This window comes from Amphiura filiformis, chromosome 9 (assembly GCF_039555335.1).
Source record: "Amphiura filiformis chromosome 9, Afil_fr2py, whole genome shotgun sequence".
Classification (NCBI taxonomy): domain Eukaryota; kingdom Metazoa; phylum Echinodermata; class Ophiuroidea; order Amphilepidida; family Amphiuridae; genus Amphiura; species Amphiura filiformis.
Window position 1 is genome coordinate 40,021,048 of NC_092636.1, and position 15,014 is coordinate 40,036,061.

Below are 15,014 nucleotides of genomic sequence, written 5' to 3' on the forward strand. Positions count from 1 at the left end.
TCTCATATTAAGTTCAAAACTATTTTGCCCCCCCGACCTGTATCATTGTACATCAAACGATAGAGGAAATAATATTATTAAATAATACTAAAACTTGTATTCATGTCAGTGTTGTGAGTCAAATAATATTGTTTTTGTTTGTTTGCTTTAGATGACAATTACAGTTTCATGCAAAAGAGTTATGCAAATACTTTAAAATGTACGTTCGGCACATAGGCCTACGCGTCATGGCCTACCATGCCTGGCAAAGCTAGTCTGGTCGGAATGTGCATAATAATTATGTTTCGTTCGGTAGCCGATACAAACGGAAACTACTCTGTCCCTTCTGGATCAAACGTCTATTATATTAACGCCCTCTGGCCAGGTCAGACCATCATTTTAATAACAATATGATATTAACATATGAATTGGACACATGCAAATTACGGAGTGTCACATCCTGATTTAATAATCCTTGATGTGGGTTTCTAACCACATTTGTACCATAAATGTATTCTGTTGCCAAGAAGTGTTGGATTTACTATAGGCCTACTTCAAGAATTTTTTTAACCCCATCACAAAAGGAAATCTACGCCACGCCACTTGTTCTCCATGTCCCCGGGTGGTATATGGTTGCCAAATGATGATGTTGGGCATTGTTATGATAATAACATCATGAATGACGATGGTCGATGAGGTTTTCTTGACAATGAAATTCATTGTTGACCATGACATGCGCAGTTCATACAAAGCTACACAGCTTGAACATCAAGTTCCCGCCCGAATTCAATCGTCGAGTTGTCAGCATTGTGAACAGACATGAAAATATTGGGCTGTTGTTTTCCCCGCAGTAAACTTGACTGATGATGAATGCTCAATGCTGATGCATAATGGTGTGTATAATTGATTACATTTAGGCCTACGGCATTAGATACTTTGGAGAGACTGAAATTAATCATAAATTATAATCTGAAAAGTTGATTAACATTATTTATTTTGGTCCGACTGTGGGGTGCAATTTACAATTTATATTATTTTCATTTTGTATTTCTTTTAGCTTGCCAATAATCGGGAGCTCCTGCACAGTTATTATCGTGATTTTAATAATTAACGCATTGGTTTCAGAAAAATCAAGTGGTGCCACCAAACAGAGGTCAAACTCTGAATACGATGCTGGGGAAAATTTTGTGGCTATCATTGGTCACTATTTCTCACATTCCCATTGTTCTCATTATCATAATGCGAACAATGAGAATGTACCGATAATCTTGGTACTTGGTACTTGGTATTGGTATCCTCCAAAAATCTCCTTGCAGAAGTTTAAACTGGAGGCTAGCGAGGGTGAATCAGTTTGTAATTGGACTTCTCCAAACACCTGTTGTTGTTGTTGTTGTATGATGTGCAATTTCATTTATTTTTATTCTCTTAGGTATTAATTTTAATCAGAGTCCTGCATCAGAATTTAATATAAAATGATATGGTGAGTCTGAAATACGACATTTTATTGACGCTGAATTGAAGCAATTGGACTGGTGCTACTTCGGCATATTAACACAAAAAAGACAAAAATTGAGGGGAAAATTGAAAATGTTATACATATGTATTTGCTACATAAAGTTGTTTTTACTTTGCTTCTGAGAACAGTGCACTCATCAAATATTTTCTAGTCCGGAATAATTAAAAAGTTAAAATTGCAGTGCATCTCAAATTAAGCACCTGCTGCCAAACTTTGGTCAAACATGTTCTTAGTGGCCTAGGGTCAATCAGTGTACTTTTAACAACATCATAATGCTTTAAAAAAGGTTGTCTCAAACAGGCCTGGAAATGTGGTCCTACCTGTTATATTTTAAGGAGTACAGTACGACATGGAACAAAAAGTCTGAAGAGACACCTGATTGGCAGAAAACGTGAAGACAGCAATGAGATGTACGCACCCTATGAATATTCATGATATTGGCAGCGTTTGATTTACAAGATTTTTGATCACAAAATCCTCAGGTACGTGTTTACTTGTAGCTACTTGTTTGGGGACCCCTCTGAGTCTTTTCAATGCTAGTTTCTACCAATATGAATAGTAGAGACTATACTATTGTCTGTCCAAATAACTTAGACACCCGGTTTTTAGGATATATTTCGAAAAGTTTTTACTTTGGCAAAAAGTCATGAAAGAAAAGTTGTTAAACACGGTCAGACCTAACAGAAATCATTAGTAAAGCGATGAAAAAATATTCTTCCTTGTCTACTTTTATTCAATTTTGACCGATTTACAGCAAGATATCTGGGTCCAGCCGAATATTCCTAATGACTTGAAACTTTTGATGGGATAATCTATTTACAGTAAGGGTGTTTGAACATTGTAATCATGCATATTGATCAGTGATGCCACCCTTTTTTCTTTGATCTAATTCACAATAATGGCGGTCTACTCAAATGCATTCAACAAAAGCATGTTTGCAATCTACCGCGAGAGGTCGTCTCACACGTATAACAAATACACTACGATCAAATAGGTTGATGACAATATTTGATTGAACGGACTAGTCGACTGCACTATGCCATGATTTCGGTGAAGGACACCGGTTCAAATCCTTTGTTTGGAGCCAATCAATAATTTCATGCACAACCTCTATAACTCAAAAGATGTCAGTTGGTGCATTATAACAAATGATAGGGCAAGTTACTATGCGTCTGGAGTGTATTGTGAATTATACTCCTCACCAATAACATCAGAACATTCATAGGGCATACAATTTGTATTTTCTTGGAATTGGGCCAAGCCAAAAGCATGCACAGAACAAGATTCAAATACCGCGCCGAATTGTTGTAATTGGTTGAGGGACAGCTGGACTGTCTGCATTTTATGAACTAAATTATATTTTTCATTTTTATAAAATGTTTTTGGTGAGGAGTATAATTAATTTACTATTCATCCATTCACTATCCAAAATCACAATACCTACAAATCTGTATAATGAGCCCTACCAAAATAATGGTACCCAACTTCTACCGGATTATTTTTAAAGTGTTGAGAAAAACCTTCCAATTTCAATAGAATTTCTGGTAAACTCACTCAATGCTTTGGAAACACAAAAATCCCGTTAGGTCTCAGCGAATGTTAACACTTTTCTTTCATGACTTTCTTTGAAAGTGGATATGTTTTCAAATAAGTAACAAAAACTGGGTGTCTAAGTTAGTTGGACAATAGAGAGACCACTTTATGGTGGTTACATAGGGTTCCGCGCAACCACTTTTGGTCAAAGGTGACAGCTTTTAATTAGTTGTTAGTCTCCTCTTTCTGTTACACATGTTTAACATACGACTTTCAATTCTAAATAGTGATACAAACCGAGATATTTAGGTTGAATGTGTTTTTTGTGACTTTCACATTTTTACTAAAAAATGTCGAATATTAATGTAGCAATAACTTCAAAAGAAAATGGACTGCAACCTTAATAATTGCTCTGAATAATAAAGGGCATACGGTAATGTAATACGTGACCCATCACATCAAAACAGACCACCTTGCGGCAGAAATGAAAATGGAGATTTAAACACTAGGATAAACTGCTGGTTTTTAGCTTTCAACTGACACCTTACCTGTAAAAATGTTTTATGAAGCAAAAACAAGCTCAAATTTCTTTTTATTTTCTTTATATTTTTTCTCATCTTCTTTCATTGTTATCAGCTGATGAAGCCAGCCGTGAAGTGGTTGGTTTTGATTTGATGGGTCACATATGTTTATTTTACATCTGTGAACATACACTCTAAATTACAGGGATTTAAATTCAAATCCAAAAGACTTGCTTTCAAAACTTTCAGAGACTGTACTGTAGTTAGGGACCAATCAATATAGGATTAAAATAAGTCTTTACAAAGTTTTATAAATTTCAGTCCCACAGCCACAGGGATTTAAAAAATAAAACTTTCAGATTTAAAGTTTAAATCTACAATGAGCAAATGTTAATACTTCAAAGACGTATTTTCAAGTCTAAAAGATTTCATTTTAATCCAAAATAAAAATGTAAGTCCATTCTGGATTTAATATTCAAGTCCTTTAAGATTTACTTTTAAGCATATCTGGGATTTATTTCAAAACAATATAAATTTTTATGGGGATTTAAATATCGATATTAAATACAAGTGTGTGACTTCTTATCAAGCAATACATCTATAATGTGTATAGGTAAGCTTATACAGCAGAAGCACACCTCAGCGATTGAAGATAATGTTCACATTGGGCCTTCGTGCAAGTTTTTTCATGGAAGTTATAGTCACTCACATTGGCAATTACAGCATCTGGGATGCCATTCTACAAAACAAATTCGTCCATATCACTTCATTCATTCGCTCGCTCGCCACCACACGAAATCGCAAAAGAAAGATGGCGGCTGAGCAATCCAGGAAAACGTTTCGATTTGATCATGTGCACGCACCATCACGTTGTGATTGGTTTATTGTTTAAGTCTTTCAAAAGATTTAAAAATAGATTTTCTTTTTCCCGATCCCATAGAAAATTTAAATCAAACCCTGCGTAAAATAAATCTTAAAGACTTAAAAATTTACAAGTCTCAACTAAGATTTAAATTTTAAGTCTTTCTAATTTAGAGTGTACAAACATATTCCATTCACATGCCATATTGACTCAATATTATTGAGTTGAGATTTGAATTAAAACATGCTTTTAATTTACTACTACAATACTACTACAAATCTTGCTAAAGTTTGACTGATACCGGGGACCGATCACTTCACATCTTGCTAAATTTGGATAAAACACAGGAAATTTGGATAAAACACAGGAAATTTTTATGATATTGGATCAAATTCTGATCAATCTGCTAAAATAGTGAAAATAGCTTTAAATTGAATAAAATTATACCAGATTTTAACTGATCACTGCCAATCTTGCTAAATTTTTACTGATCACACTACAAATCCTGCATATCATATTATCACTGAAAATTTCAGAGTTGAAACCCCTATTTTGCCATAAAAGTGGTTTTAAGGTACCAAAATTTGGCAATTTGCACCAACTTGAGATTGAGTACCCTCACGGGAAGGCATTTGATGCTTTGTCATAATAGTAATTCTATTTCATCAAATACTTTGCTGTTTGACCATGTAAATTAATTGTCTGTATCTTCTTTCTTATAGTTATTTTTTAATGATGCATACCTGAGCAGCATAGATAGAAGAAGGCAAATGCATACAAAGGTAAGTACTTGGAAGCATTTTATAAGATTCTCTCAGTGAGTTTGAAATAAATCAACCATTTCAAGGGCCATTCAGACTCCTATAGTCTAAAATTGTATTCACCCTCATCATTTTTATGGGTTCAAAATCAATTTCAAAATTGATGTTATGTTTTATTATATGTTATAATGGTTCACATTTTGTGACACTCTTAAAGACGCAGATATTAATTATAACAAGTGCCAAAAAGCAGGCAAAATATTATGTAAAAGTCCGCTTCGAGTGAATTTTGCAGACTTTGAGAAATCACACAGGTCCCACAGGATAGCATATGTGACACAATCTGGTCCATGGTGGCCAAAGGAGGCATTTTTTGAAAATTGAGTTACTGTACTCATTACATTATACATATACATATGGCTATCATTTACTGAAAACACCAAAGGTCTAGCATACTTGGTTCTAAAATTAAGACGTTTTTTGATGTCTATTTTCTTATGTATTTTATTGTTTTTTACTCCATATTTTTACCTTTATCTCAGTTTCAAATTTGCCGCCTTTGGCCCCCATGGACCAGATCGTGTCACATATTAGCGAGATATTTTTATTACAAAAGTAAATATTTCGCACTTTGCTTGTTTTTATATGGCCTATCTAGACTAATAAGATTTGCAAATTGGGTTCCCACAAATTTGGCATGAGCTTAAGACCTAGCAGGGGCGTAGCCGGAGTGGGGAGGCAAACTGCCCCTCTGAAAATTTTAAGGGATAAAATGGGGATGTCTTAAAATCACTAAAAAATTGACAAATGGGGACGAACATTTTGCTTTGCCCCCTCACACTAAAATCATAGCTACACCCAGGATTCTTTGACAGGCAGAAAGGGGGAAAGCAATCCTGGCTTTGGAGCTTTAAGGGCAATACAAACTTTGCTGGCCTTATATTAGTAAGGGTTAGACAGCATAATCAGTTTTGTATATCTTGTGATCATTTTTCGCAATCTGTATCAAAATGATTGTACCCGGGTGGGGGGCACTTCAATATGAAATGGATATAGGTGTAGGGCTGGCACTTTCACAGTAAAGGGCATTCGGTGAGAGTAAAAAATATGGGGTCATTGGGTGAGAGCATGATTTTTAGCATTCGGTGACAGCAAAATGTAAAAAATATGAGGTCATTGGGTGAGAACATGACCTTTTATTTAAATGGAACTTTGAGTGAGAGCCGAAACAGTGCCACAGAAACCTTGGAACATTATGGCTTCAAATTTCTTTTTTTTTTTCAAAATAAGTAACAAAATCAGTGATAAATGAAAGTTACTGTTCAAAAAAAAAAAACATGTCTTCAGGTGACAGATCAAAATAATGGAGAAATATTCAGGGGTCTTCGGGTGACAGAGCATGTGTTCGTAAACAAATATAGGGTCTTTGGGTGACAGCCCTAGCGACACTGAAAAGGGGGGTCTTAACAGCCATACATACAGGCTGAGTCAAAAAGAAGTAAACTCATGTTTGAGGGGCTGTAACTCGAGATCTGTAAGGAATCTGCTAAAAATGAAAATACCACAGGAAAGAGCAAATTCTACACGTCTAAATAAAAACAGGAATTGTTGCAATTTCTCACAGCAAACTAAAGTTATACTCATTTGAATACAACCACCCATTTTTGTAGCTGCACACGGCTGATTGATTTTCATCCATTTCAATTTCGACGAAGCAGCAAAGTGCTAACAGGATTTATTGTTGAAAAGACAGCTTTTGCTTTTAATTAATATTCAACAAAGTCCATGACGGTACTTTAGTTTGTAGGGATACCAATTCAAGTCTTTACGAACGATCCGGCAGAAACTTGATTGGGGAATGTTGGGTAAAGGATTGAGCTGATCTTTGGTCTTGCTGTAACGCATGTCTAACTCTATGTTCACTTATGATCTAGCAGTTCGTGGTCTGCCAGAAGCTTCCGGCTGTACTTGTCTGTTTCTTAGTGTCCCATGCACATTGAGCGTGTTCACATTCTTGTATACTGCTCCCTTACATGAAACCCGGTTAGCTGTAGGAAATTGGAGACGAAAATGACGCTGAACTTCAGTGGGACTCTTAGTTTCATGAAACTTCGTCGACAGAAACGTGCGCTCCCGTGCGGTAAATTGTGGTGCCATTTTGTCATTTGGCCCGTTTTATTATAATATCTGAGACTATCAGATAATATAGTGCAATGAGGTAAAATTCATATTGAAAGAGCCCTTTAACATGTAGGAATTATTGATCGAAACCACACCTGCCACAGAACTTTATTTGCATTTGAATATCGAGCCTTACCAATCAATATAATAGGTATGCCCCTACATGGGAAGTGAAACCGTGTGCAGCTACAAAAATGGGTGGTTGTATTCAAATGAGTATAACTTGAGTTTGCTGTGAGCAATTGCAACGATTCTTTTTTGTATTTAGACGTGTAGAATTTGCTCTTACCAGTGGTATTTTCATTTTTAGCAGATTCCTTACAGATCTCGAGTTACAGCCCCTCAAACATGAGTTTACTTCTTTTTGACTCAGCCTGTATGCGTCACCTCCAAAGTGGGAGTACACCCCCATTGTACCCATTCTTTTCTAGTGATATGGAGTACCTCATCACCTAACCTAATTTCTTTAAAAGGTCATTAAACAACATTAATTTGTGGTCATTTCATGAGAATCAATGTAGCATTCGGATAGCAATGTTTTTACATATTTTTGTGGTACCTGAGAGCACATCATGTCGGGCATCAGGTATATCAAATTGCATTTTGAATACGAGGAACATCCTTCTGATATCAAATAATTTTGATTTTTTTTTTAGATTAGCAATATAGGCCTAATACACATTTTATGGCAAGTGATAAAAAAATTATATTTTTGAAATTTAACAGTCCAAAATGAAATTTAACAATAATCTAATGATATGTACTTAAAGTGTATGCATAGCTGGGAAGAAAAGTTGTCCATTGTATGAAAATTTTTATAATTTGTATTGAAGATATAAATTCCCTCCCCCAAACACCAACAAAATATACATTATTTCCCATATGAAAGGTCAAAACTTTCAATTGATGGTAGGCTTTTCATCCTATCTACATACACTTTAAGTACATATCATTAGATTTCTTAAGTTTACTTCAATAACTGTTAAATATAAAATTTAATAATTTTGTATTATATCAGGAATTTCAAAAAATTAAAATTATTTGATATCATCAGGACATTCCTCATATTTTGAATGCTATTCGATATGTCTGATGTGCTCTTGTGCCACACACAAAAAAAAAAAAATACTGTGCAAAAATTGTTAACCGATGCCTTAAAACAATTTAAACTGATATGGGAATACCATAAAGCTTGCGCTTTTTTCTTTAGTCCATATCTGTTAAAACATAATGTATACCTTTATTTAGCATCATCTGACATGACCCATCATCTGACAAGAGAGTATAGGGAGGCCAACAAGTTGGTTAAGAAAGGCATTAAAGAAGCAAAGGAAAACTGGATTGGACAGCAATGTGAAGAGGTGGAGTCGAGCCTGAACAAGAGCAACAGTAGAAAAGCATACCAACTGGTAAAGAATTTAACCACTGTAAAGAACAGCAGATCTGCAACTATACAGGACAAGAACGGGAAGTGTTTAGTGGAAGAAAAGGAGATTCTTAGTAGGTGGACGGAGTACTGCTCTGACTTGTACAACTACGAACTGCAAGGTGATCCATCAATCCTAGACTGCCCACAGTACTACCCAGATAATGAGGAAAGTCAGCCTATCCTGCGAGAAGAGGTTGAAACCGCTGTGAGAGCACTGAAAAGGGCAAATCACCAGGCATAGATAACGTTCCAGGTGAGCTTGTTCAAGCAGCAGGTGATGCAGCTATTGACGTGCTTACAAAGATATGTAACAGCATTTGGAAGACGGGCAAATGGCCTACACCTTGGACACAGTCCTTAGTGATTACACTCCCCAAGAAAGGGAATCTCCAGCTTTGTCAGAACTACCGCACAATCAGCCTCATCAGCCACCCCAGCAAAATAATGCTAAGACTTATCCTGAACAGACTAAAACCTCTGGCGGAGAACATCATTGCTGAAGAACAGGCAGGCTTCAGAGCAGGAAGGAGTACCACAGAACAGATATTCAACCTAAGAATACTGTGTGAAAAACATCTCCAACACCAGCAGGACCTATACCACGTCTTCATTGACTTTAAGAAGGCGTTCGATAGGGTGTGGCATGCTGCACTTTGGGCCACTATGAGGACGTATAACATCAACCCAACATTAGTGCGTACCATCGAACAGCTGTACAGTAATGCCATGAGTGCAGTGCTGGCAAATGGTAACATAGGAGACTGGTTTCAAACATCAGTCGGGGTGAGACAAGGTTGCCTGCTATCACCAACGCTTTTCAACTTGTTCCTGGAAAGAATTATGGCTGATGCACTAGAGAACCATGAGGGAACTGTTAGCATCGGAGGCAGAGCAGTATCTAACCTTCGCTTCGCTGATGATATAGATGGCTTAGCTGGCAGTGAGGAAGAACTCAAGTCCCTGATTAATAACCTTCATCAAACATCACAGAGGTATGGAATGGAAATAAGTGCAGAAAAGACCAAGCTGATGACCAACAATCCTTCAGGAATCAATGAAGCAGTGGAAATAAGTGACCAAAGGCTAGGCACAGTAACCAGCTTCAAATACCTTGGTGCGATTATATCAGATGAGGGGTCAAAACCTGAAGTGCTTTCCAGGATTGCTCAAACAACCAGTGCCATGGCAAAATTAAAGCCATTATGGAATGACAAGAACATCTCACTGGGATCAAAAATCAAACTGATGCGCACCCTCGCCATATCCATCTTCCTGTATGCCTGTGAAACGTGGACACTGACAGCTGACTTGGAAAGGAGAATACAAGCTCTGGAGTTGAGGTGTTTCCGGAAGATCCTTAACATATCATATAAAGATCATGTGACCAACGAGGAGGTGCGGACCAGAGTGAAGCACGCTATTGGTCCCTACGATGACCTACTAACAACAGTCAGGCAACGTAAACTACGTTGGTATGGCCACATCTCTCGCTCCTCTGGTTTAGCAAAGACAATCCTACAGGGTACAGTGGTTGGTACAAGAAGAAGAGGAAGACAGAAAAAGAGATGGGAAGACAACATAAGAGAATGGACTGGCCTGAACTTCGCCACCTCACAGAGGGCAGTGGAAGACAGGAACAGATGGAGAGAGATTGTCAAGATGTCATCAGTGGTGCCCCGACGACCAAGCCGGTTAAGGGAGCAGTAAGTAAGTAAGTTAGACATGACCCAATCTAACATATTAGCAACCTAAAATGTAACAGCTATCTAGCACATGTTTTTGCTCTTTTCAGAGAGCTGGAGTACCACACAAAAACACCACCCTCTATTATCATACTCATTTTTGTATATAGAGTAACATGGAAAAAGTGCCATTTTGTCCAGTGCCGCGCCATCAAGGGTGGGGGGGGGGGTTAAGGGGATGCATTACCCCCCCCCTGCCTGGGGTCCTAGGGGGCCCGTAAAAATAAGGGCTCTGATGTTCATTTTACCCCCGGCCCATAATGGCTCTTGACGCACTGTATTTGTCCCCCCATTATTGATGGATTGATCTTATGTAAAATTGTGAACAGTTCTTTTTAAATTTGATCATTTTCAAGATGCATCCAATAATTTACTAGAAATGATTTGATATGTTCTAATTTTTCTTTTCTTTTATTATACATTACAGCATGGAAGTAGAAGACAGAAGATTGATACTTGCAGTTGAAAATATCATTCATGGAATGGATGGTAATGGTAAATGATAACAACTGTAACAGGTGGTGACCAAGAACAGTGGTTGTAAAATGGCAGATTAATGATGAAGGGTTCCAATCACATATGTAAATATGCAGCACAGATGGTGAGTAATTGGGTATTTTGTAGTCAAAATCGAGAAAGTGAAAAAACATGCTTTTTGAATGAGCTTAAATATGTGACGTGTCATGTCAAAAGGAGACACTTTTGGGCAGGTTATGAATTTTGAGTTTTTTACATATCTTAAATATAGATATATTTTGCTCCACAACGCCGTTTTCTCCAATGAAATTGGACATTCCTAAGCGAAGATATTGAGTTCGGAAGTTACGGTATTATAAAATTGGAAATTGAGATATCGGCCTTTAAAAAATATTATTGACAATGTTGAGAGTAGGAATTAACTTGAAAAGTGTCTCAAAAACTACAAGATGCCAGTTATATTCCGGTCTGAAACTATCAGACAATATTTTCAGCATTAATAACATCACAAATTGGCAACAAACCCAAATTGTGAAAAAATCACCCGCGGGTAGATTTTTGGCTATTTCTCCATTTACGATCCTGCCCAAAAGTGTCTCCTTTTGACATGACACGTCACATATATGCATCAATGTTCCTGGGTCTTGTCTAGTGTTGTGTGTGTCTTGGTGCTAATGTCCTGTGTCTATCTTAGCTGAAAGAGTTTGTTGCACTTGTGAACGTACTATGTTTGATTGTATCTGTCATTCCATTCCATTCCATTCTATTGGCATTCTTTTGTCCATTCAATTGTACTGTACAATTGCCACTGGATGCCTTGGCAGTAGGCCTACAGTGTTATCGTCTTCGACTTCTGACACTCTACGGAAATCATACCCTCTCCTACTGGCCTAGCCCCCAGTAGAGAGATTTTATCAATTCCTGTCCGACCAGTTGTACTGTACAATTGAACAATTATACAGTACAATTGCTATTGTGTACCTCCTAGACAATACTGTCGGCGACCGGTGTCCTGTTACCCTCTCCTACTAGCCTAGCCCCCAGTTAGAGAGAGATTCCTGTCCGACCAATTGTACTGCCCCGTACAATTGCTATTGTGTACCTCCTAGACAATACTGTCGGCGACCGGTGTCCCGTCACCCTCTCCTACTGGCCTAGCCCAGTTAGAGAGATTCCTGTCCGACCAGTTGTACTGTACAATTCGGAACAATTGTACAGTACAATATTGCTATTGTGTACCTCCTAGACAGTACTGTCGGCGACCGGTGTCCCGTTTGTGTTTGTAGTTTGTACTGTGTATTTGTCTTTTTGTCTTGTCTTGTTTGTGCACTTGGTGGTCTTTATGTCTGTTTTATGTTATGTGTATTTTGTTTCGTTAATGTTGTGTTTGTTCACAAAGTGCATGGGTTGGGGAGGGGGCAGGGGGAGAGGGAGCGCATGCTTGAATTGTTTTACATGTACTAACATTTCTCTTTTCTTTATATTTCAGATGGCTTGTGGAGCTGGAGATTGGGGTTACGGCAGAAAAGGAGGCAATAGATGGTCAGTAGTTTGTTTTCTGTATGTTTTTGTATGTATAAAATAGGTATCGTAAGATAGATATAGGCAACCTAAAAAGTATAATATACATGTAGATATGGTGAGATAGATAGATAGATAGCCTGTTGGCGACCTAAAGTGTACAAAATAGGGTGAGGGGCTGGTCCTTTACCAGAGTGAGGATGTGAGCTTCCTCCACCTCCCTAGCTCAATTATAGCCTGTTGGCGACCTAAACTGTATAAAATAGATATGCTTGTTGGCAACCTAAAATGTATAACATAGATATGGGGATATAAATAGCCTGTTGGCGACCTAAAATGTATAAAATAGGTACGGTGAGATATGCTTGTTGGCGACCTAAAATGTATTACATATAGATATGGTGAGCATTTTACTTGAATTGCTGAGTATGAAGCCCACTCCATGTCGACTTCCTGAGCCTTTTCAGCCTGGATAATGTGTAGATAACATCCTTGCTGTTCATCATGATTGTAAGAAATACTTTAAGTGAGTAGACCTATATATTGATCGGGAGTTCATGGTCTGGTATCTAGTTAGGCTAGGGTTAGAGATAGGGTTAGGGCCAGGAGATAGGGTTAGAGGTGGGGTTAGGGCTAGGGTTAGAAATAGAGGAGGGTTAGAACTAGAGGAGGGTTAGAACTAGGATTAGGTCAGGGATAGGGTTAGGTTTAGAGGTACCAGCTGTGAAATTTTGCATCCGTACATAGTACCTACTCATGAGGAGCATTTAGTGCAAACATGATGAGCAGTATGGTTGGTGTCTGCATGTTATGCTTGCCTGGATTGTCTTTTGTTTGTCTTCAGAAAGTGGGTCCAATGCTTGGCAATTACGGTGAGATATGCTTTTTATGTATAACATAGCTAATGATGAAATATGCTTGTTGGCAGCCTAAAATGTATAAAATAGATATGGTGAGATAGATAGCATGATTGTATTAACATTTCTCTAGTATGCTTTGTATTTCAGAATGACATGCTTTTGTTGCATTCTATTTACTTTTACTGACACTTTTGTTTGTTTTTGTAAGTGATTTTATTCTTTCAGATTGTGATGCTTTTGCTAACCACTGAACAGCCTCCTTACCAACTGCATACGTAACATCCATGGCATTAAACAAGTATCCAACAGTGATGAGCTGTACAGACGGACACAGCCCACCCAAAGCCACTGTAAAAGAGTTCGGCAATGCCTGCTGTATCAGAAGATGGTCAAGGACAGAACACACTGGAGATAAATTGTGTCCGGCACTGTGCTTCACAGCCACTCGATATAGATAGGTGCACACGGGCCTGAAAAGGATGGGATGGACAGTTATCCTGCATGGAATGGATGGTAATGGTAAATGATAATAACTATAACAGGTGGTGACCAAGAACAGTGGTTGTATAATGGCAGATTAATGATGAAGGGTTCCAATCACATGTAAATATGCAGCATAGATGGTGAGTAATTGGGTGTTTTGTAGTCAAAATCGAGAAAGTGAAAAAACATGCTTTTTGAATGAGCTTAAATTATATGCATCAATGTTCCTGAGTCTTGTCTAGTGTTGTGTGTGTCTTGGTGCTAATGTTCTGTCTATCTTGGCTGAAAGAGTTTGTTGCGCTTGTGAACGTACTATGTTTGATTGTATCTGTCATTCCATTCTATTGGCATTCTTTTGTCCATTCAATTGTACTGTTCAATTGCCACTGGATGCCTTGGCAGTAGGCCTACAGTGTTATCGTCTTCGACTTCTGACACTCTCCGGAAATCATACCCTCTCCTACTGGCCTAGCCCCCAGTTAGAGAGATTTTATCAATTCCTGTCCGACCAGTTGTACTGTACAATTGAACAATTATACAGTGCAATTGCTATTGTGTACCTCCTAGACAATACTGTCGGCGACCGGTGTCCTGTTACCCTCTCCTACTGGCCTAGCCCCCAGTTAGAGAGATTCCTGTCCGACCAATTGTACTGCCCCGTACAATTGCTATTGTGTACCTCCTAGACAATACTGTCGGCGACCGGTGTCCCGTTACCCTCTCCTACTGGCCTAGCCCAGTTAGAGAGATTCCTGTCCGACCAGTTGTACTGTACAATTCGGAACAATTGTACAGTACAATTGCTATTGTGTACCTCCTAGACAGTACTGTCGGCGACCGGTGTCCCGTTTGTGTTTGTCGTTTGTACTGTGTATTTGTCTTTTTTGTCTTGTCTCGTTTGTGCACTTGGTGGTCTTTATGTCTGTTTTATGTTATGTGTATTTTGTTTCGTTAATGTTGTGTTTGTTCACAAAGTGCATGGGCTGGGGAGGGGGCAGGGGGGAGAGGGAGCGCATGTATGAATTTGTTTACATGTACTAACATTTCTCTTGTGCACTTTTCTTTGTATTTCAGATGGCTTGTGGAGCTGGAGATTGGGGTTACGACAGAAAAGGAGGCAATAGATGGTCAGTAGTTTGTTTTCTGTAT

General features: G+C 38.1%; 1 long non-coding RNA gene across 1 annotated transcript; it reads left to right on the top strand.

The window, feature by feature from the left end:
* The first annotated feature begins 1,761 nt into the window (after positions 1 to 1,761).
* Positions 1,762 to 11,092, top strand: LOC140160328 (uncharacterized). Its single transcript, XR_011859955.1, has 3 exons — positions 1,762 to 1,977; positions 5,134 to 5,193; positions 10,952 to 11,092. It is a non-coding gene; the product is annotated as an uncharacterized lncRNA (long non-coding RNA).
* The last annotated feature ends 3,922 nt before the right edge of the window (positions 11,093 to 15,014 follow it).